At 46.2% G+C, this 23,836-nt stretch overlaps 1 long non-coding RNA gene across 1 annotated transcript in view; it reads right to left on the reverse strand.

The window, feature by feature from the left end:
* Positions 1-11,492: 11,492 nt before the first annotated feature.
* LOC135983511 (uncharacterized) overlaps positions 11,493-23,836 on the reverse strand; it is a 35,571-nt gene continuing 23,227 nt past the window's right edge. The window contains exons 2-3 of the long non-coding RNA XR_010601186.1: positions 18,480-18,780; positions 11,493-16,028 (exon numbers count right to left, since the gene is read on the reverse strand). This is a non-coding gene — a long non-coding RNA (uncharacterized LOC135983511). The remainder of the gene's footprint in view (positions 16,029-18,479; positions 18,781-23,836) is intronic.

Raw genomic sequence — 23,836 nt, forward strand, 5'->3', positions numbered from 1 at the left:
TTTAAAACACCCCAGTTGGGAAAGAATTTTTAGTCCTTTAGCACATTTTATTGTCCATAAATACTTTTAAAAAAATTCACCCAAATTGGCTATTTGCAATTTTTTTCTGGTGTATGACTTCTAAGTTCCTCAGTCCACTCAGTCTTGCCTTTATCATACTCCCATATACATTTCCATCATTTTCAGCCAGTTTGGGGCCTTAGAGGGAAAATGTTAATGATGTTACAGACAAGAACCCTTTGTCAGTATGGTGTCAAAATTGGTAACTTTGGGTGTGCCAGGGTTTCCTGCAGAGAACTGGTAACACAAGGTTATTGGCTATCTAAATCTGTTGAAAGTAAGTAGTGCCCCATTGCTGGAACAAAACTAATTTTCTAAGCACAATAATGGGCCTTCCCATACATGAACAGGACAAAGATGTTCAATACTTTCCCTGCCTCTATTTCTCACATAATACCTGAGGTACAGAGGGAAGAAGGGCCTTGGAGAATACCTTATGCCTAATGGGTCACCACCTGCATCTTAGACTTCCTTGAGGTGAAAAGGACAATAACTTCAGCCATGACCAGTGAGCATTCCACAAGCAGCATTTTGGGCCAAAGGAACTGGACCATGAGAGATCTGCTGTTCCAATACCAGTTTAAAAGCCATAAACCTCCACTAAACACTACGGGTGTGGCTCTTGCCAACTCGACAGAAGCTGGATTCTGTGCATCCTTCATGCTGCATTGAAGGAATATGTTACAAATGCACTAAAAAATTAAGTATCTGCTCGTAAAGGTGATCAGTGGTTTCCGCACCTCACCCCACCTCTTTTCTAACTGCTACTCATTCATAGCCAGTTCTGTGATAGAAGGTCTTGCAGTCATAAGGGGAAGTGTCTTACCTGCTCATTTCTTTTCTCTTTACTGGCATATATAGCCATCCTTTTTATCCTTGGGGGCATGTGTCTCAATTGCTCTTCAAAGACATTTCCTAATTACCTTTCTGACCAAATGTTTTAATGGTTTTGTTCATTATTCTTTAGTATTGGGAGTCATTTATCCAGCTCTGACTGAATTTGTCTGAAGGGGAAAATGGAGGACACTACTTTGACTGCCTCCATAGGCGCTGGGGAGTACACACAGTAACTCTCACATAAGGACTGCCAGATATGGGGCCAAACTCTCAGCCGGTGCAAGCCAGCATTGTTCCAGCCCAAAGAGCTGAGCCATGGTGTATAAGGAAAAAATGAATGAGTAGGCAAAAATGTTGTACTTGTTGTGCAAGGGGTGTGATGTCAGAGTGATCTAAAACCAATGCCACAATGTGGTTAAGTCTTCCCAGCCAGCCTCTCCGAGGCAACAGAAAGAAACATTCTAAGCACCTTTTCCTCAAGGTAGCTAATGCTCACCTACTCAGTTCTGTTGGACAGTGACCAGAATAGTGGTGTGTGAGGGAAGGGAGTCTCTGATTCATGAGCAGATAGCCCATGGCTGAGAAGCTACCCACAAAGTTATGCATGTCCTGTCTGATTTGAAGTCACCCCCTGTGGTAAAGGAATACAAAGAAGAATAAGAGTTCCTGAGCAGCTTGCTACAGGTGAAAACCCTTTGCTAATAGTGGTGAGGTGGCCTTATGTAAATGACAGTCAGGTCTCACCCTACTTTTGTAAACCTGCCTATCTTCAGCCTTCTCCTTTCTCCAGCTCTATCTCAAACGTTAGCACCATAAACCAAGACACCAATGACTCCATTGGAGAACTGCCTGACCTTTTCCCAATATCCCAGCCTCATGAACCACAGAATCTCACCAACCACGTTCAGGTGTCCTCCATGTACATATCAACACCAAAGTTGGACAAATGGACTTGGTCAACCCTCTACAAATCTGGAGACTAAATTTACACTAGTGGAGTGTGTTACAGCACTTGGCTTCTAAAGGAAGAGAGCAAATTGTCCATCCCCCAGTTCAGCCCACTCCCTTTGAGGGACATCAAATCTCAGTGCTCTCAGAGCACCTTTCCAAGTCCTGCAGGGAACAAATATCTGGCCAAACAAGAACCATCCCTGGGAATTCTTTTATATCCATATAGTATAGATAGATATTTTTCATTAGGAGTCAGATTTCAGAGTAGCAACTGTGTTAGTCTGTATCCGCAAAAAGAACAGGCGTACTTGTGGCACCTTAGAAACTAACAAATTTATTTGAGCATAAGCTACATTTTCAAAATCCTTAGGCCCCGTAGACCCATTTTCAAAAGTGATTTAGATTCTCAGGAGCCAAAGTTCCTTTCATTGAGACTCAGGTTCCCAATCACCTACATCTCTTTTGAAAATGGGACTTAGGCACTTCCAAATATTGTACCCTAGAGCTGGGTGAATACTGCAAAATATATCTCCCCAGAGACTACGTTCAAATGTTTAAATAAATTTACTTTGACTGTCTCTGCATTGTGAGTGCAGTAGAATATTCATGGAGAGCAAATTTCCAATGTGTAATCATAAGCATTCCTGTCGGCAATCTGGCTGTGAGAGTTCTGCTCATCCAAAGGGTTCTGTAAACATATTCAATGATCTACATGTCCCGTGAAAACAGCCCCCATTTTGAATATCAAATGTTCACAAAGAACTGCTTGCTAATGGGTGGGGGGCAGACCAAAATTCTTGGCAAAAACTCTACTGAATATCTGATTATTTATTTCTATGAAATGATGGGCTTTGTGCAACAAAGCAAACATGTTCAGACCTGTGACAGTGTGGTTTCAAGTGGACACTCAGAGGTTTTGCATGGTTTCCACCTGGGACCATGCTAAACTTTTGCAGTATTCTCTGCTTTGTCTCTGTACCACTTTGCTCAGTGAACATGGGCCCCCGGTCACCTAAACCTGGGGGGGGGAAAGGCTTAGAGTTATACAGTATATGGTCAGACAGGACAAGCAGATCATCTACTCTGACCTCCTGGCCATCACGGGTCACCATCACCATCCAGCACCCACAAACTAAACCCAACAACTGAAATTAGAGCAAAGTATTATAGCCTTCAGGAGACTAGACTATTGTATGCCACGGGCAGAGAAATGGAGGGACCAAGTGACACGAGTGCCCAAGGACCCTGCAATGGCAGGGAACTGATTAAATGAGATGTGCCCAGATAATCCAGGAAGTGACCCGCACCCACACATTGCAGAGGAAGGTGAAAACCCCTCAAAGTCACTGCCAATCTGTCTTGGGGGGAAATTCCTTCCCCGTCCTGAATATTGTGATCAGTCAGACCCTCAGCATGTGAGCAAGAACCAGCTAGCCAAGCACCTGAGAAAGAATACTCAGTGCCACCTCAGAGCAGCAGCCCACTCCATCCAGTGTCCCACTGTAACCCACACACCTTCTGGGTGTGGTGTTGTGTCCCAACTAGTGGCAGCGAGACCACTTAGAGAGAGTTAAAAAATGAGTGTGCTCTACAGCATTAGCAAAGAGCCAGTTGGCTTTTAGCTCATGCTGTAGAAGCTCATGCACTAAGCTCCAGTGGCCCCATCCCGCCCGCCGACGACCAGAGTCTGTTGGTGTTACACCATCACCAACCACGGCCATCATTATTGCTGAGTTTCTCACGTGTGTGTTCATGTGTATATGCAGACTTGTATGTTCCTAGACTATCTGGGATTATTTTAGAGTTCTATTAGAATATTTTAAATTGTAGTAAATAGTATTATTTGCATATACCGTATTTCAGAATTTTTTAATCAAATAATTTGCAAGTGGATTGAAGTTTTCCTAGAAGCCCCATCCTTTTGAATATATGGATCTTTGCAATCATAAAGGTGGACAACCTTGCCAAGGCAGATCTGAATCCTTCCCTTTGCATTTAACTCTTAGCAGACCATGTTTACATTCTCCATACCACCTCACTGCAGTAGGAAGAAACTGAATACCATGTAGCTGTAAATAACCTCATGGAATTCTATCTCCTTACGTACAAGATCTTTAACTTGCTGATCACTTTCTATTAGTTATCTGTTAGCACTGAGATTGAATTACAGACGTGCAGCCTGCCTAGTGGACTCATGCAACACACAAGAGCACACAGGCAATTTGGCCACAGGGCTAAAAGGAGCTGTTATAGACTGCGAGGCAGTTTGCAGAAGCAGCAAGGTAAATTCAATTACTAACCCTCTCGCCCACTGCATTTCAGGAACAGTGACTTAAATTGACAAACAAGGAAAATCACAGGTAAAGCTGAAAATCTGGATGGCTGTTCCGCCTCGCTGCAGATCACACTGGTTGGTTGGTTTGGTTTCTATTTTTGTGATGTGCATTATAAATCTACAAGTTAATGCTGAATATTTATTTATTATGTATTTATTTCTATTTCTACATAATCATAAAAAGCCCTTATCCTTGCCTTCAGGCAGTCTTGACAGATATTTAAATACAATCCTTATTAAAAATGAATCCAGTGATTTCATTTCAACTCTCACTGCCAGAAATAACAAACCAAGACAGATAAACAAGGAAATACCTCATTTCATTGAACAACAGCCCTCACCATCCCCACCGCCTCCTCCAAAGCCTGGGGGAATGGCTGGTGCTTTGCATCATACCCTAAGAGTCAGCAGCTCCTAACTATTATGGATCAAGATAAGGAGTAAGTTCCTAAATCAAGGGCCCCTCCTGGGCAAAACCCTGCCAGCAGCCCCCTCCCAGTTAAGCCAAGCGGGGCCCAGCTTTGGTGATTCTACAGACTGCAACTGGGAGAAGAGATAGTGTCTGAAGTGAACAGCCTCGAGTCTAACCCGTCTGGAGATCTGTGTGTCAAAAGCCAAGCCTCTGTCTCCGCCTAGAAAATAACTGGCCGCCAATCCACATCCCAGACCACTTGTGGCGTATGCTCCAGGTGTGATTCCCCACTTTACAAGCCAGCAGCTGCGTTCTGCCCCAACATCATCTGCTGGCTGCACGTAAGCCAGAGCCCCAGTTAAACCACTGTCACCTCAAGGCTGGAGTTCTGCAACGGCCTGGGTGACGGTAGCAAGGTCCTCCTCTGAAAGAAATGGTCACTGTCTCCTGGCCAGACACAGGAGGGGGAAAAAGGTGGGTCAGGGACTGTCTTTTTGTTCTCTTTGTACAGCACCTTCCACAATGGGGTTTGGGTCCATGACTAGGACTCCTAAGTACTATGGTAATACAAAATACCATGGACTTATTATTTATTATTTGTGTTACAGTAGCACCAACAGGCCTCAATCAGAATTTGACACCCATCATGCTAGGGCAGGAGAGAGCAAACTACGGCCCGCAGGCTGGATCTGGCCCGTCGGGGATTTCAATTCGGCCCATGGGGTTGCCAGCCCCGTGGCACAGCAGGGCTAAGGCAGGCTCCCTGCCTGCCCTGGCCCCACGCCGCTCCCAGAAGTGGCTGGCACCACATCCCTGCAGCCCCTGGCGGTGGGAGAAGAGGGCTCCGTGCGTTGCCCTCACCTGCAGGTACCGCCCCCCGCAGCTCCCATTGGCTGGGAACGAGGAACCATGGCCAATGGGAGCTTTGGGGGTGGTACCTGCAGGCGAGGGCAGCGTGCAGTGGAGTCGCCTGTCCCACCCCAATCTCAGGAGCCACTTCCAGACATGCTGGTCACTTCCGGGAGCAGCGCAGTAGCCCCACGGTGCACCACTGCCACCCCAGAGCCGCTCAAGGTAAGCGACGCCAGGCCAGAGCCTGAACCGCTCCTGAACCCCATACCCCAACCCCCTGCCCTGAGTCCCCTAACCCCCTGCCTTGAGCCCCCTGCTGCATCCCAACCCCCTGCCGCACCCCGCACCCCTCCTGCACCTCAACCCCTAGCCCTGAGCCCCTCCCACACCCCGCACTCCCTCCTGCACCCCACCCCCCTGCCCCAGCCCTACATTCATGGCCCTGTGTGCAATTTCCCCACGCAGATGTGGCCCTCGGGCCAAAAAGTTTGCCCACCCCTGTGCTCAGGGGCTGTACAGAGCCCCAAAGAGCTTTCAATGTAAATAGAATCTAGCCATAGATTGTGGACCCAAGTTGTAAATGATGATGCACTCTCGGATTTCAAATGGACAGATTGATTCATTGCCTTGTCAGCCAGCCTTGTCTTAGAGAGGCAAGGTCGGGGAGGCAATATCTTTTATTGGACCAACTAAGGGAACATTCAAGGTGAAGTGGCCAGTGACATCTCTGCAGCCATAGGACAAAAACGGGGGTTAGTGGGTTACAGATTGTTGTAATCAGCCATAAATACAGTGTCTCTGGTCAGTCCATTATTTTTAATGACTAACAAAGTTATGAATTTAAGCTCCCAAGTTTGTCTTTTGACACAACCAACTTCCTCCGAAAAACTCCACATCATCATCAACCTCCCTCAGAACACTGTCCTTGCCACCATGGATGTCGCTTCCCTATACACCGACTTCCCTGCCATTGACAGCATAGCTGCCTGCCTGAAATATTTACAAGGAAATGGACAACCCTCAGATATCCACCCCAAACACACCACCAACTCATCCATTTCACCCGCACCCATAACAACGTTACATTCAACAGCAAACGCTTTGTCCGAGCCACGGGCACAGCCATGGGTCCTAGGATGGCTCCCCAATGTGCCAATCTCTTTATGGGCCACCTTGAAGAAGAATTTCTGGACAAATGCACCACAAAACCAATGTTATACCTGAGGTACATCGATGATATTTTCATCCTCTGGACGGACGACTAAAACTCCGTCAGAGATTTCCACCAAAACTTCAACAACCACTACCTGTCCATTAAACAAACACTCCACACCAGCATCAACTTCCTGGATACCACAATCAGCTTTAACAAGGAAACCCTACAGACAGCCATATACAAGAAACCCACGGATCAGCACACCTACCTTCATAAATCCAGAACCAACCCAAACAGCAAGAAATCTGTTCTCTAAAGCCAGACACTCAGATACCACAGAATATGCTCAGAGGAGAAGGTCTGGGATATACATCTCAACACACTCAAACCTGCCTTCACCAGACAAGGACACTGCACCAGAGAAGTAGATCGCCTCATGGAACGGGCCACCCAAATACCCTCAGAGAACCTGCTCAATGCAGAAATAGCACTCCCTCCAACTGCACACCCCTAGTTGTCACTTACCACCCCTCACTGGAACCCATACAGGATATCGTCAAACAACTACAACCCATACTCTAGAGGGACACCATCCTGAAAGAAATCTTTCCTGAACCCCCTCTTCTGGCCTTCAAGCAACCCCCCCAATCTCTCTAAACTCGTCATCAGAAGTAAGCTCCCCACAGACCAGGATATGTCAACTCACAACAGCACCAGATCCTGCCAGAACAACAGATGCAGACATATCTCCTCTGCTACAATTATCAACACCCCCCCCACAACACACCTTTCAAGATTCATGGGTTCTACACATGCCTGTCACAACATGTGGTGTACCTCATCTGGTGCATTAAATGCCCCAATAACCAGTTTTCAGAGTAGCAGCCGTGTTAGTCTGTATCCGCAAAAAGAAGAACAGGAGTACTTGTGGCACCTTAGAGACTAACAAATTTATTAGAGCATAAGCTTTCGTGGACTACAGCCCACTTCTTCGGATGCATATAGAATGGAACATATATTGAGGAGATATATATACACACATACAGAGAGCATAAACAGGTGGGAGTTGTCTTACCACCTCTGAGAGGCCAATTAATTAAGAGAAAAAAAACCTTTGAAGTGATAATCAAGATAGCCCAGTACAGACAGTTTGATAAGAAGTGTGAGCATACTTACAAGGGGAGATAGATTCAATGTTTGTAATGGCTCAGCCATTCCCAGTCCTTATTCAAACCGGAGTTGATTGTGTCTAGTTTGCATATCAATTCAAGCTCAGCAGTCTCTCGTTGGAGTCTGTTTTTGAAGTTTTTCTGTTGTAATATAGCCACCCGCAGGTCTGTCACTGAATGACCAGACAGGTTAAAGTGTTCTCCCACTGGTTTTTGAGTATTTTGATTCCTGATAGGTTTCAGAGTAGCAGCCATGTTAGTCTGTATCCGCAAAAAGAAGAACAGGAGGACTTGTGGCACCTTAGAGACTAACAAATTTATTAGAGCATAAGCTTTCGTGGACTACAGCCCACTTCTGTCAGATTTGTGTCCATTGATTCTTTTGCGTAGAGACTGTCCTGTTTGGCCAATGTACATGGCAGAGGGGCATTGCTGGCACATGATGGCATATATCACATTGGTAGATGTGCAGGTGAACGAGCCCCTGATGGTATGGCTGATGTGATTAGGTCCTATGATGATGTCACTTGAATAGATATGTGGACAGAGTTGGCATCGGGGTTTGTTACAAGGATAGGTTCCTGGGTTAGTGGTTTTGTTCAGTGATGTGTGGTTGCTGGTGAGTATTTGCTTTAGGTTGGGGGGTTGTCTGTAAGCGAGGACAGGTCTGTCTCCCAAGATCTGTGAGAGTAAAGGATCATCTTTCAGGATAGGTTGTAGATCTCTGATGATGCGCTGGAGAGGTTTTAGTTGGGGGCTGAAGGTGACAGCTAGTGGTGTTCTGTTATTTTCTTTGTTGGGCCTGTCTTGTAGGAGGTGACTTCTGGGTATTCGTCTGGATCTGTCAATCTGTTTTTTCACTTCAGCAGGTGGGTATTGTAGTTTTAAGAATGCTTGATAGAGATCTTGTAGGTGCTTGTCTCTATCCGAGGGATTGGAGCAAATGCGGTTATATCTTAGAGCTTATAACCAGTATAAGGGCAAAACCAGACAATCACTACGCTCTCAAATGAATTCACACAGGAAAATGATAAAAGACAAACACACCCTGTCACCTGTGGGCGAACACTTTTCTCAAAGCGATCACTCTATAGCTGACATGAGAGTCCTCATCCTCAAAGGAAACCTGCACAACACTTTCAAAAGATGAGACTGGGAACTTAAATTCATAACTTTGCTAGACACTAAAAATCATGGTATAATAAAGACACTGGATTTATTACAACAATCTGTAACCCACTAACCCGCCTTTTCACCTTAAATGGTCCCTTAGAATATGTGTTAATTACTTATGCTAAACTACCTGTTCAACCTTGTGTTTAGCTGTGACACTTTGGGTACCTTTCCGAAACCTGAAGAAGAGCTCTATGTAGCTAAAAAGCTTGTCTCTTTCACCAACAGAAGTTGGTCCAATAAAAGATATTACCTCACCAATCTTGTCTTGTTAAATATTCTGGGACCAACACAGCTACAACATTTCGGTCTTAGGCCTAGTCTACGCTATACAGTTAGGTCGATGTAAGACAGTTTACATTGACCTAATTATGTCAGTGTACACACTACAGCTGGAGCTGTGAAATTCACAAGAAAGCCGTCTCCCAGCTCCCCAGCCAGGCTGCTACTGGCTCTCTGTGTGGCTGGGCTGCCACCAGGCTACCAGTTTGCGCTGCTACCCGGGCTCCCCACTCCTCGGGAGCCCTGCTATCCCCGGGGGTCCCGGGTCCCAGCTCCATGCTCCCTGACTAGAGCCCGGCTACCTTTCCGCCCGGAGCACAGCAGCCAAGCACACTCCAGGCATGGATCTCCCCACCAGGAGCCTGCCTGGCTGCTCCCCACCCCCCAGGCTCTCAGTTCCCCACAGGGAGTGTGGCAGCAAACTGGACTCCGGGTACGGATCTCCCCGCCAGAGGTGAGAAGCCCTGATCAGATTCACCCCCACTCCCAGCTGGGAATGGGGAGGTGAGAAGCTTGGTGGGGCAGCTGGGCTCCCAGTGGGGAGCTGTGCAGGGCTGAGAGTCACACACACACTGCCCCTTTTTAGTCTGTGGAAGCGCTCCTGGTGAAGATGCGCACCACCACCAGGAGGGTAGTGTGGACATCAGCCACTGCAGTCATTACTGAGGTAGCTGTAAGTCAACCTAGCATAGGTCAATTTAAGACTGTAGTGTAGACATGCCCTTATTCAGATTGGACCTCAGCCAGCTTGCCCACTTCCAAGGCCTAGCCAACGCTGGATAAGCCACTTAACTGTATTGGCTAGGAGGGCAGCAAATGACACACAGAGAAGGGTGGCACCAGTACATTGAAAACACCAGAGCCACTAACCCTGCCAGTAGCTCCATAAACATGCTGAACATGAGAGCAAGTGAGAGGCAATGCTGTGGAAAATCTCGAGTACGGTCATACATTTTAACAGCCTTGTATTTGGGCCTGATTGTCTAGCCATCAAATACACATAAATCTTGGCAAACCATGGTCATTCTGTGTGCTAGGGCGGTAGTATTATTTTTTAAATTGTTTCCTTGGTTACAAACACACATTACAGAGCCACGTTCTTATCTGAATTACCCCACTGTAAATCCATTGATTTAAATGAAGTCTCGAGATTTACACCTGTAAACTGAGATCAGAATAGGACCCATAATTTGTGCTTCTGGTTTTCTCAGTCTCTCTCCCTCTTTCTTTCTCTCACATGCACACACACACACACACACACACACACACACACACACACACACGGTGTGGGGCAAGCGGAGGAAGGAGAGATTTTTAGGAGTTCAGGTATGAAGTTTGTGATTCACTGATGCAAGAAGCCATGCTGCAGTTTTCAGAGCCATTAGTCAGTCCATGTCTACTTGGGCCAGTGCCGTAATCTTACCATCAAAACTGGATAAATGTCGCAGCTCCGCTTTAAAGTACAAGAAGGAATATTTTGCTTGTATTTAGTTTAGTCTAAAATGGCAAAATTATCACCAGAACTTGAAAATACCAGCAAAGCCCTTGAGCTAGCTCCATCCCTGTTGTAACACCATTGACTTGCACCAGGGATTAATTTGGCCCTCAGTGTGGTTATTGTTTTACAGTATAGTAAAGGCACATTGTGCTTTCCAGACAAACTAAAGACATGGTGCCCGCCTTGAACACCTTACACAAGACACATTCCCCTGCAAGAATGCCTTATTCTTGGGACTTCACTGCTCCTGTTGGGTCTCCAGAGGAGGAGGGAGTTGGTCAATAGTGGCCAAGTTAGTGGTGGTGTATTATGATTCAGCACTGTGAGTTTCCTGGAGGCTGAGTTCTCCCACATCACTGGATGTGATGCCCAGCTGTGCATGAGATACACACCAGCTGAGGAGCCAGCGGTGCAGAGAAGTTAAGCGATTTGCCCAAGGGAATATGGGAAGTGGTGGAGCTAGGGTTAGAACACAGATTTCCTTACTCCCAGTCCTGTAACCCAAAAAACCAGCTTCTCTCTCCCTGACACAGGGATAACTGCCTGTGCAGTCAGATTTGGTGTCAGGCCTGGATCGGATGCTGGAGGAAGCTGGAATAACAAAAGCTGAACTCCCATGTGCCAGCAATGACTAATTCAGTTCAGTTATTTACTTTATAGCACATTTTAATGTGATTAAATATAAAAATATTTAAAAAATCATTAACTGGGGAAAACAGTCTTTTAGTTACATTGCACACTTTGAATAAAAATCTGAGTCAAGATGCTGGATCAACCCCCTCCCCCCCGCCCCAAAAAATACAAAATATCCAGTGCCAACGTAGTCTGAACACATTTCTGGCAGAATTTTCTGAGCATCCTCTTCAGAAGGACACAACCAGCCTTTCCCAAGGTGAGGAACGTGTTTACATCAACCCCTTCAGTAACTAAGAGCATAGAGGTCACGCAGCTCCCTGGCTGCTGTAGAGAGGTGTTTACTGGTGAAGTTACTTCTGCAACGAGCAGAGGACCTTTGAAAGGGTATTGTGGGCCAAACCAATCAGCACACACCCTGAAATAGCTCCCATTGCAGCGAATGATAAAAGGTCCCATTGATTTCAGGGGGAGCAGGATCGCTGCCAAGGAGGGTAAGTGGTTAGTGAGCTGTGCTGCTCTGACTACAGAGCATATGGACTTCCTCTAAAAAGGTGACCACCCTACAGAGACTGATGTTCTGGCTGAAGTAAACCAGCATAGCTCTACTGACAGGCTGACCCTGAAGAACAAGGGGAGCATGGGCATGGGACACCCGGTTAATGGGTGCAGTACACACTCCTCTGCCCTGCTGTCTGCCTTCCCCTCCTGCGGAGCGCTCTAGAACCACTACAAGTGCTAGACTCACAGACACTCTACACACCAAGGGGAAGGCTGCTTATACCCTCCCCTCTCTGAGCCACATGCATAGGGCTGGGAACAATCTCACAAGTAATGGAGGAAACAAAGGGGCGTTGAAAGGTTCGTCCATCAATAGGTCTGTGACAGATTGCTGAAGGAACAGACCATGTCAACACTAGAGCGCTTACCACGGCACAGCGGTACTGATGCAGCTGCACCCCTGTAAGATTGCTCGTGTGGCTGCTCTGAAGATGAGAGAGCGCTCTCCCGCCGATATAATAAAACCACCTCAACGAGCAACGGTAGCTATGTCAGCAGGAGTCAACATAGCACCGGGCACGCTACCAGTTATGCTGGCAAATGTATGTTGCTCGGGGGCAGGAGAAGGGAGGGTTCACATCCCTGAGCAATGTAAGCTTTGACGACATAAGTGGTAGTTTAGACACGGCCTTAGTGTTAGGCTTGTTACTCTCCCTCCTCATAGTCCAGCTCCTTTCTAACGCAGTCACACAGACTCATAGTTCTAGCACTCCCTTGCATTCCAATCCCACTAACCTGTTATTGCTTCCTATGCACATGATCTCCTAAAGCTCCCTCGGAAGAGAGGAGCAAATTAGAAAAACGCAATGTACAGCAAGTGATTTGCTTGTGATGTTTGCTCTCACAATTCTGCATGTAGGGCACCTTTCTGTTCGGTTAGCACTTTCCTGCCAAATTGCTCTAGTGACTGAAGTTAGATAAGCCCCCAAAGAGAAGGGACTAATAGTTCTGGAGAACAGAAGGAGAGCCACTGCCAATACAAAGCACAACCAAGAGAAACATTTATTCAGCCACCCACCCTCCCTAGCCCAAATACTCAACACTGATGAAATCAGCGCCCTATGTTTATGATTAAGGAGCTTGCTACTCCCAGTTATTCTTGACACATTTGTTCCAGCGCCCAGGATCGAGTCATCACAAGAACAGAGAGGATCCTTCCACAGCACTTCTGACTAGAAATGGTTTCTAAGCCATGAATGTAACACACAAGGTGTTTTATGTGCCACAGTGTGTTTTGCTATCACATGGGGGACTTGCATTACATAGTCTCTTTGGAAATCCTGTTCCCAGAGGTTTTGAGGAGGTGACATTTTGGTGTGGGCAAGACAGCAGAAAGTTTGCACCATAGAATTAACATAGCAGGAAGCTCTTGTATTGAGTGTTTCACCTTCCTGGATGGGATAAAAGATCTATAGTGGGAATACAGCAGGAAGAGATGTCAGAAGCAATTCCTTTCCAAACAAATGAGGGACGGGCTGAGATTTGCTAGCCATCAGATGCCTTAAGGGGTCTTCATCAGTAAACACCAAGCAGAATACATCTGATCATTTCCAAGTTGCCTCAGTGTCTGTTTCTTTAACAGCTTGCAAAAACAGAGGAGAAGAAAGAGGGGATTTTCATCCATTTTATCAAGGTGAATAAAGGAAGAGACAGTCAGATCCACCAGTTTTTCAGAGGGGACCTAGAATGAGCACACTAGAAAGACAGAAAAGCTGCCACAACGTCTCTTGTAAAAGACAGAGGCCATGCTTAATCAAAGCTGACACAATATCAAGACTTTTCAAGGCAATACCTGCATTAAAAGATAAGTATTCAGATGCTGTCAGATTCTGCAAACATCTCCGGGTGCCACCAGGTAAAAAAGAAAAAAAAATCTCCCATCAGCAAAATGTGATTTTTATTCTATTGTGCATGATGCCAAACAACTCTGTCTTTGCACTCTGCTCATGAGGTTCCCAGAGAGAGGAAATTACCCAATACCTTAGTTCCCGAATACCACCTGCAAGGGAAGAGGCTCACAAGAGTTGACAACCAGGAGTAAGTTAGAAAGGGAAAAGACTGAGAACCCAAAGCAGAAGTGAATGAAAAGAGAGACATGACCAAATTCTGCACTCTCTCACAGACCTTCGCCCCGCTTCATTTCAGCAGGGTTGAATTTGTGTGTCTGAGAGCAGAATCTGCCCCATGGACACCAATCATTTGCTGAGAAAGTGTATGTGAAGACAGGTAACTCCCATGAAGCCTGAGCAGTTTGATATAACCCTTGGCGCGCCCTTTGACCAAAGTCAATATGAGCACCAGAATCCATCTTCTGTCTACGCCACCCTCTCTCCCAAACAAATTTTACTAACTCTCTGGTGCTCACTGATGACTGGGAAGCATTAAAATTAACACGGTATTGTTTCAATGCCAGTTTTGAAATCAAGACCTACATGTGCACACTTTTAAACACACATTGTTAAAGAGACTATTCAGTTAATATTATTGTTTCAGGTGCTGCATGCCAGGTAGTAACCTGGAGGGACTCAGTGTTTCTAAAGCTAAACTGGCTCTTAATTAAGAGAACTATTTACAGAGGTGCTGCAGCTGCAGATAGTTTTCCAGCCATGTGCACACAGACTGACTTCCTGGTGCCTCATCCAAATGCTTCCCTCCTGTAACCACAGTCCCTCCCTCCAAGAACTCCCATTAACTTTGATGGCTGGATTGGACACCGCGTTATTTAGCCAAAAGCTGGGATCTTAAAATTGAGGTTGATTTTTTATTACAAGTGAGGCTGAAGGAAGAGATTCTCATTTCCATAGGTTTGACAGTTGCCATCCAAAGAGAAGATGGTGGTAGTGATTTGTGGGAAGCACCTGGTGATCTTTATGTCCCATCTCCCTTTCCCCAAGAAGCGGCACTTCGTTTTCAGAAGTCTATTGTTTGTTGCTCAAAACAAGATTAAGGAACGTAATTCATGTACTTCATAAACATTTGCATTTTCTAATTATTTCCACAAAAGGCTGAAATGCTGGATTCACACACTTGCTGGGGAGTATTCAGCAGGCTTTAAATTAGACTCATTGCTGATACTCAGATGTTAGATTTCCTACATTGTCTCCTGTTATATAGGAAGAAGGTACTTGTGCGGCTCAGACAATCCTCTGAGTCTCTTTCCTGCTCAGGGATTTGGAAAACTGATCACTTCTTTGCATACAGGATCATCTAAATAAACTGGGGAAGGGGCTCAGCTATACTTTAAAAAACTATCATTTAAAAAAAATATTCTTCGTTTGTCTCGTCCATATTTCCTGTATCTATAAAAAAAAATTCACATACCAGCTCGAAATCTTTAAGTGAAACCATCAATTCCCTTTATGTTGTTTATAAAATATAGAAGAACTGTAAAGTGTTGTCTCAGATTCTCTGTGTGCCATCTTTCCACTAGGGAGCTGTTTGCATTTCCCTGATTCAGAACAGGCCTGTACCCACCCTCGTCGCTCGGGAATTACAATAATTATAAATACAAATTTGAAAATAAAACAAAATAAAATAAAGTAATTATCTTTTTAAAATATTCTAATGTCTAAAGAAAACAATGTATTCATGTATAAATAAAACATGATATTAGTCTATGGGAGCTTTAGAGCTCAACAATAAGATGAGATTTCTTGATGCAGACCCACACAGGAGCTGGTGGCAGGGCATGTCCTGTGTTTTGCCCAGCTGTTTGATTAGATCTCCCTTAGACATGTATGCCCTGCAGTCCAGGGCCATGTGACTGCTAGTCCTTCCCAACCTGGGGCGTACTGCTCCAGCACTTGCTGCTGATGTCTCCAGTGTCGGCATACAGTAGGGGCTGGAGCGTGCATACTGATTACATTGCAGGATTGATGACACTGTCTTGGTGTTCTTCGCACTGACGCAATGAGAGCTTGTCCTTAGTGACATTTTTTTCCCCTGACAAAAACCACAGAAGCCAGAGCCTGCGGTAAGCGGCAGCCTGCTGCTGCTTGTTCTTGCCCCTGCAGGCTGGAGCCCCGCCTTCCAAAACAGAGAGCGGCCATTGGTCTCTGCAGCCACACCCACATCCTTCCACAAGGAGCGCTGATCCACACACCTGCAGGCTGAGAAAAGTCATTGTCACTACTGGATGGAAGGAGAGGTTCCACCTTGAAGCATATACAGATGTTGTGTCAGGAGGAGCCTTGATGCGGGCTTTGCCGCACTGTCTTCAAAGCTTTGGCACGGACGTCCTTATAACTAGCCTGATTCCAAAACACGTTAATCCTCAACTAGAGTTTACTTTCACTGGCGATGCATGTCAGAGGAACATACGACTGGACGGGACCACCTGGGTCACTGAGTCCAGTCCTCTACTGTCTCAGGCAATTGTCATGCAATCCTGTTCATAAACTCATCAAACTCCATTTTAAGACTAGAGGTTCTTTGTCCCCTCTTCCAATAGGAACGCTGTTCCAAAACCTCACCCCTCTGATGGTGTAGAAGACTCATAGACTCATAGACTTTAAGGTCAGAAGGGACCATTATGATCATCTGGTCTGACCCCCTGCATGCTGCAGGCCACAAAACCCTTCCCTGGACTCTGCTGTTGAAGTCCCCAATCCTGTGTTTTAGTGACTTCAATCGGCAGAGACCCTCCTGCTAGAGATCCCTGCCCCATGCTGCGGAGGAAGGCGAAAAACCTCCAGAGGCTCAGCCAATTTACCCTGGAGGAAAATTCCTTCCCGACCCCAAATATGGCGATCAGTAAGACCCCAAGCATGTAGGCAAGAGTCTCTAGTCTGACCCCTGTTGGTCATTATACTATTTACGTACCATTGCTTGGTTTTCCTTGGCTACTATGTTTTACCATTAAACCATTCCCTCCATAAACTTATCTAACTTAATCTTAAAACCAGACAGGTCCGTCGCCCCCACCGTTTCCCTCGGAAGGCCGTTCCAATATTTCACCCCTCTGACGGTCAGAAACCTTCGTCTAATTTCAAGCCTGAACTTCCCCACGGCCAGTTTATATCCATTCGTTCTCGTGTCCACATTAGACTGGTCTCACCACTGGTGTACTGCCTCACGACTGGGTATGTATAGCACAGGGATGCCCAACCTATGGCCTGTGGGCCGTACACGATCCACCAGAGCATATCATAAGCCCTGGGTGGCAGGGCTTGGGCTGTCAGCCCTGGGCAGCTCTTGATTTGGGATTTGGGAGAGGGTTGTGTGTTCTTTGCTGTTTTTCCCCCCCTGATTTCTATCATTCTGATACACGTTTTATGCACTGATTTCTTTCTTTGTTTTTAAATAGATAATACTATACAGAGAAATCACCTATCTAAATACATAGAAACCAAGCTGAACTTAAAATATAAATCAATGCTGGTGACTTTAAATCTCATTAAAATCTGTCGGATCTGTCTGGCCCAGACAAGGTTGTGCTTAGGGTTATGTTGCCCTCTTGTGTAATAAGGAGGGGCACGACTGATGTAGCAAATTCTCCTCCTCTAGTGCTCTCTGCTGTCACCATGTTGCCCCTGTGGGAGTCTGCCTTGTCTCATTGCTCTGGCCAGGTCATGTTTAGTCCCCGCCCCTTCCGAGGTAACAGAGTCCAATAAACTCAACTCAGCACAACTCTTTGCCCCTACCTGAGCTCATCCCTCTACAGACTAGTTCTCCCCCACCCCTTGTGTCAGGGGGTTTCCGCCCCACCTTTCCCAGTGGACTGGTAAGGGAAGCCAGGCACTTGCACTCCTCTGGGCTCCAGGCCAGCAACCCCATGGTGAGCAGCTAAGCTCTGCTCACTCAGGCTCCTCCCTGGACTTTTCCTACCTTGGTCTTTCTTCAGACCCTTTTCTGCAGTCCCTCCAGAGGCTTACTGTACATCTGCCTGGCTCCAGGCCTTTCCCCCTGCTCTCTGCTCCCCTCTCTCCCTGCATCTCCCGCATTCATCTGAGCTCCTCCCGTTATGCTCCCACCCAGCTGGGCCTCATCTTCACTTGGGTCAGACCCATCCTTCTGGTGCAGCCAGGAGCATTAATTGTCCCCCGTTTCTAGTTAACCCTTTCATGACCTATGTGGAGGTACATACCCCATCCCAGATGATTAGAAACCTTCTTCCAATTTCCAGCTTAAATGCATTCATGGCCAGTTTATTCCCATCTGTTCTTGTACCCACATTATCATACGCTAATTGATGATGCAGTTCCTATATAATCACAGAAGTAGTCATGACTATCATTTCTGTCTAAGAACATGTATATGCAGGGCCGGCTCCAGCATTTCTGCCGCCCCAAGAAAAAAAAAAAAAAGCCGCGATCGGCAGCGGCAGTTCAGCAGCAGGTCCTTCGGGTCCTTCGCTCCTACAGGGAGTGAGGGACCTGCCGCCCCCGAATTGCCGCAGGTGCCGCCCCTCTCCATTGGCTGCCCCAAGCACCTGCTTGTTAAGCTGGTGCCTGAAGCCGGCCCTGTGTATATGTTCTTCTTTATACACAGTGGCATGAACATATTATAAACATGGAACAGTGGTTTACATTAAAAGAGTGATTTAATAAGCTGCTTGTTACCTTTGTTTCTGCAGTGTGCTTTTCAAATGAGAGGATGAACTATGATCCCTGGTCTGTCCTTCCACTTGTTTCTAGACTTTTTTCCCTTAGTGGCAAGCTTGTTAAAGCCGTGAACTGTCAGACTCAGTTATTCACAATGCATCTTAATAGGCTTTGTAGTTTTTCTTAAAAGAGAAAAGAAACAAAAAAAAAAAAAATCACCGCCGGGTCAATTGTCCTTTCTTGAAAATTGGTTTTGTGGAATTCATCTCTCCCCAGGAGATTGCTGAATAATTGACGAATGTTCTCTCTTGGGACAACACTAAAATGAAAGAAAATAATGCTGTAATCCCTGCACGAAAACAAACTTCAGTCACCACCTTTGGTGTAAGAGGCTCATGTGTCACTTTAAGATCTATTTTGATATCCTTTTCTATCACATCGCCATTTTGTGTTAGTGCGAAGAACTGGCTGCTGTCTCTCCAGAGCTCATGAACTAAGTAGGGATGGGTTAGCACTTGGCTGAGAAGCCTCCAAGGAAAGTCCCAGGTGATATAGAAAGTAGTGCTCATGGTTTACTAGCTGCTATTCCTCATTAAAGGTATGTCTACACTGCACATATCTTACGATGGCATGTAGAGTACATACACTGCATGCCCCCCAGCACAGCTATAAAAAGTAGTGTAGACACTTATGCACTGCTTAGGCATGTACGATAAAGACATACCTGCACCTTTGGAATATGTTCTCTACACCCTTAATCTGTGCCTCCCCCATCTACATGACTGTTTTTAGCAGCGTACTGTCCTGTTGCAGGAATCTTTCCCCACTGCCTCCCTTGCCAGCATAGGCGCCGACTCTGTGGGGGCTCTGGGGCTGGAACACCCACAGGGAAAAATGGTGGTGTTGAGGACCCATCGGCAGCCCCCTATCAGCACCTCCCCCTCCCTCCCCACGCCTCCCGCCCACCGCAATCACGTGTTTTGTGGCATGCAGGAGTCTGGGGTGGGGGAAGGAGGGAGGACGCAGCGCGCTCAGGGAAGGGGGCGGAAAGAGGCAGGGCAGGGGTGTGGTATTGAGGAAAGGGGTGGACTAGGGTCTAACTAAGCAACAAGATAGCACAAGACTACTATCATATTTCAAACTGAAGCACTGTTTTCTGGAATAGCGTGGCTGAGTTGTTAAGGTATTAGCCATGTGCTTCCATACAAGGGCACCAAAACACTTGGTTTAATAAATTTCAACAGACACTATAAAGATGACATTTATTTTATCAGCATAAAAACATCTCATTTGAAAAATATTTGACTCGTAGAATAGGAATATACCACTGTTTTTCGCATTACAGTTCTCAGTAGAATAAGAGAAATGCTTATTTTTCATATCCACCAATGTACTCTATATCATAATTTTATCATGTCATATTGTACCAATTGTGGAGACTCATTCAGTATTTCTTATTCAAGTGAAGCTTCCACTGAAGTTAGGGGAAGCTTTGTCTGATATGTTAAGTATTAGAACTGGGTACACAATGTTGTTGTAGATGTGTTGGTCCCAGGATATTAGAGAGACAGCATGGGGGAGGTAATATTTTATTGGACCAGCTTCTGTTAGTGAGAGAGACAAGCTTTTGAGCTACACAGAGCTCTTCTTCAGGTCTGGGAAATGTACTCAGAGTGTCAGAGCTAAATACAAATTGGAACAGATTATTTAACATAACTAGTTAACACATTTTTCAAGGGACCATTCAAGGTGAAGTTGTCAATTAACACCTCTCCAGTCATAGGGGGGAAAAGGAGAAAAAGCAATCACTCTCTATCTGACCTCAGTCCTCATCCTGAAAGGAAACCTGCACAACACCTACAAGAGACCAGCCTAGAAGTTTAAATTCATAACTTTGCTAGACACTAAAAATCATGGACTGAATAGACACACTTGGATTTCTGGCTTATTTCAACAGTCTGTAACCCACTTAACCACCCCTTCCCTTCCACCAGCTCTTTTCCTGCCCGCTTTCACCCTCTATGACTGAAGAGGTCAATTCACCTTGAATGGTCCCTTGAAATGAGTTAACTACTTATGCTAAACAATCTGTTCCACCTTGCGTTGAGCTGTGACGCTGAGTACCTTTCCCAGATCTGAAGAAGAGCTATGTAATCTCAAAAGCTTGTCTTTCACCAACTGATGTTGGTCCAATAAGAGACATTGCCTCACTCACCTTGTTTCTGTAGAACTAAGGCCTTGTCTACACTACAGTTTTGTTGACATAAGTCGGGTTTCATCAACAAAACAGAGGAGATGTACACACAACTATGCTCCTCCCACCAATTTAACTCTCCTGCTACACCAACATAATAAAACCACCTCAACAAGCAGCATAGAGCTTTTTGCAACAAAGTTAGAGAGACACAGTGTCAGTGTAGACATTGCGCTTGCTTATGTCACCCTAAGTAGCTTCCAGGAGGTGTCCCACAATGCCCATCATGACTGCTCTGGGTCAGCAGTTTAAACTCCGCCGGCCTGCAGCCAAGTACACAGGCACACACCCTCCTTTAAAGCCCTGGGGATTTTTGAAATTCCACGTCCTGTTTGCTCGGCCTGGGCAGCTCACATCGCCTCTTCCCAGCTGACCATGCTGTCTCTGTACAGCAACAGGCTCCTGCGTGAAGTACAGTGGAGTTTCTGGATCTGTTGGGAGAGGAGGCTGTGCAGTCACAGCTCCAATCCAGCCCTAGGAACTTTTATACCTAGGAGCAGATTGGATGAAGCGGTGGACAAGGAGGTCGAACTGGAGGAGGGGGATGGGCTAAGCAACAGGCTCGTCTGGTGGCGTGGCAAGCCAGGACCTCTTTTTGACTCTGGAGGGGTCTAGCCAGTCCCAGCAGTCCAGCTCTGGCATGCCTGAACCAAGAGAGAAGATCTCATTTTGCTTTGATACTGCACAGATACATAAAGTAGAGGTGTCCTATAGTTCGTTACATGGTACACATGGGAGAAGGGATTGAAATTAACAACTAAGTACTGTTTGCATCTGCTTCACATTCCCCTGCGCAGCTATGCAGTGTGGGCCCCGAGGAAAACTTTGTTAATGCACACCAAGCTCTCCCGGAAATCCTCCGTAGAGATCTCTAGGAAACTTTCCTGCAGAGACTCTGCAATTCTCTGCTGAAGGTTCCTTGGCAGAGCAGCCTTGTTTCTTCCCCCATTGTAGGAAACTTTGCCAGCCAATCAGCAATTACTGCTGGAGAAACCAAAGCAGCACACAAGCAAGCAGCATACAGACCGGTCCGAAGCTGCTCGCATGTCGGAGAGGCCCACTTGCATCTTCGATTACCCTCAGTAGTGTGATTTCAGATTCGATGGAAACCGGTGCCAGTATTCAGAATAATGTCCCCATGCATTTATACTGATATCCTTCTGAAACCTCCCAGACTCTTCATCCCATCTTGCACCGTCTCCCCCTCCCCAGGCCGAACTCACCATGTTTAGTGGTCTGGCCATGCTGCGTGCTTGCCAAGGGAAAGTGAGAAAGAGGTGTATGTAACTTTTATGATTCAAGACTGTGAGTGCACACACAATACTGACTGTGTATTGTTTCTTTTGCTTCTACAGATGTGCCCCTGAGGGCCAGCTCCTACACACCATCAGATAAGGAGGCAAACGAGGAGGAGGAAGGAAGACATGTTTTGGGAACTGCTGTATTCACCTGATCAAACTCATAGCGAGCACAGAGCGTAGAGAGAGAGACAATAACTGAGAAACTACAGATGGATAGCCAGGAGAGGAGACAGGGCCAGGAGCAGATAATAAAGCTCATGGAGGACCAAACAGAGACTGGGCTGTCGGTGGAACATATGTGCACTTGACTCCCACTGCAGCCCATACAGAACCTCCTTCCTTGCCCTCCCCAAACTCCCCACACACATTCCTGGCCCATTGCAGTACCCCTTGCATGCCACATCTAGGAACATTTTCCATAGTGACAGCTGGGCTTACACTCAGCTGTGAGATCCTCACTTCTGAGAGTGCTGCTCAGGGTCATGTTCCTTGTAAGAAATGTTAATCTGTGTATTGTTGTTTAATAAAAATGGAGTCTTACAAAGACAGCGATTCTTGATTTGTGACCTACACAGGATGGTTGCAACAGAAATTCAGACAGTGGCAATCACCACATTTTCAGACTAGAATTAACGCTTAGCAGGAATCATTACAGGGGTCATTCAAGGTGGCGAGTAAACAATACCTGGCTCAATTCAATACAGAAAGACGCATTACTGGGCTCATTGATTCAAAAAGCTCCCTGTTGAGCCTCTCTAATAGCCCTGGTATCTGGTGCTCAAAGTCAGCCGCCAGGCAATTCACCTCAATGCTCAATCCCTGCGGAAACTTTTCCCCCTTGGCTTCAAAATGTTATGCAGAGCACAGCAGGCTGCTATGACCATGGGAATACTTTCCTCGTTAACCTGCCAGAAAGGCAGCACCAGCGACCCTTTAAACTGCCAAACGCACAGTCTACAGTCATTCTGCACTCGCTGAGCCTGTTGGTGAAGTCCTCATTGCTGCTGTCAAGGTTTCCTGTGTATGGCTTCATGAGCCACAGGAGTAAGGGGTAGATCTCCCAGGATCACTATGGGCATTTCCACGTTCCCTAACAGAATCTTCTGGTCTGGAAAGAAAGTCCCCGTAGGCAGCTTTCTATACAGGCCAATGTTCCTGAAGATGTGTGCATTATGCACCTTACCTGATCACCACGCGTTGATGTCAGTGAAACGACCCTCCAATACCATAAAGAAGGAGTCCCTTCTGTTGATGTACTCTGTTGCAAGATGGTCTGGGGCCAAAATTGGGATATGCATGCCATCTATCGCCCGGTTGCAGTTAGGGAGTTCCATTGCCACAAAGCCATCCACTATTTCCCAGGGGATTTCCAATACATTGCCCAGAGTCACAGTCCTTTGTGGCAGGAGGCGATTAATGACCCTGCATATTGAATCACTACAACCCCAACAGTGAACTTCCCAACCCCAAACTGATTCACAACTGACTGGTAGCCACTCGCTTTTCCACTGTTAGAGCAGTTCTCATTTTTGTGTCCTTGCACCCACACGTAGTGCTTGTTTCCTGAACCCAATCGTGACGATCCACCATGTGTAGCTGCTCCATGAATGCCAACATCAATCTTGAATTGTTTCTTTCCATGGCACACAGCAGAACAGGCAGCATGGATTACTGTTCAGATTCGCAGCTCATGAAATACTGCAGGTTCAGCTGTGTTGTGTTCATAACGCTCATCACAAGATTGGTGAGCAGTGCAGGATCCATGCTTTCAGGCGGAGATAGCAGGAGCAAAGTTTACAGGGGCAGTTGAAAAATGGCAT

Source organism: Chrysemys picta, chromosome 5 (genome assembly GCF_011386835.1).
Source record: "Chrysemys picta bellii isolate R12L10 chromosome 5, ASM1138683v2, whole genome shotgun sequence".
Lineage (NCBI taxonomy): Eukaryota > Metazoa > Chordata > Testudines > Emydidae > Chrysemys > Chrysemys picta.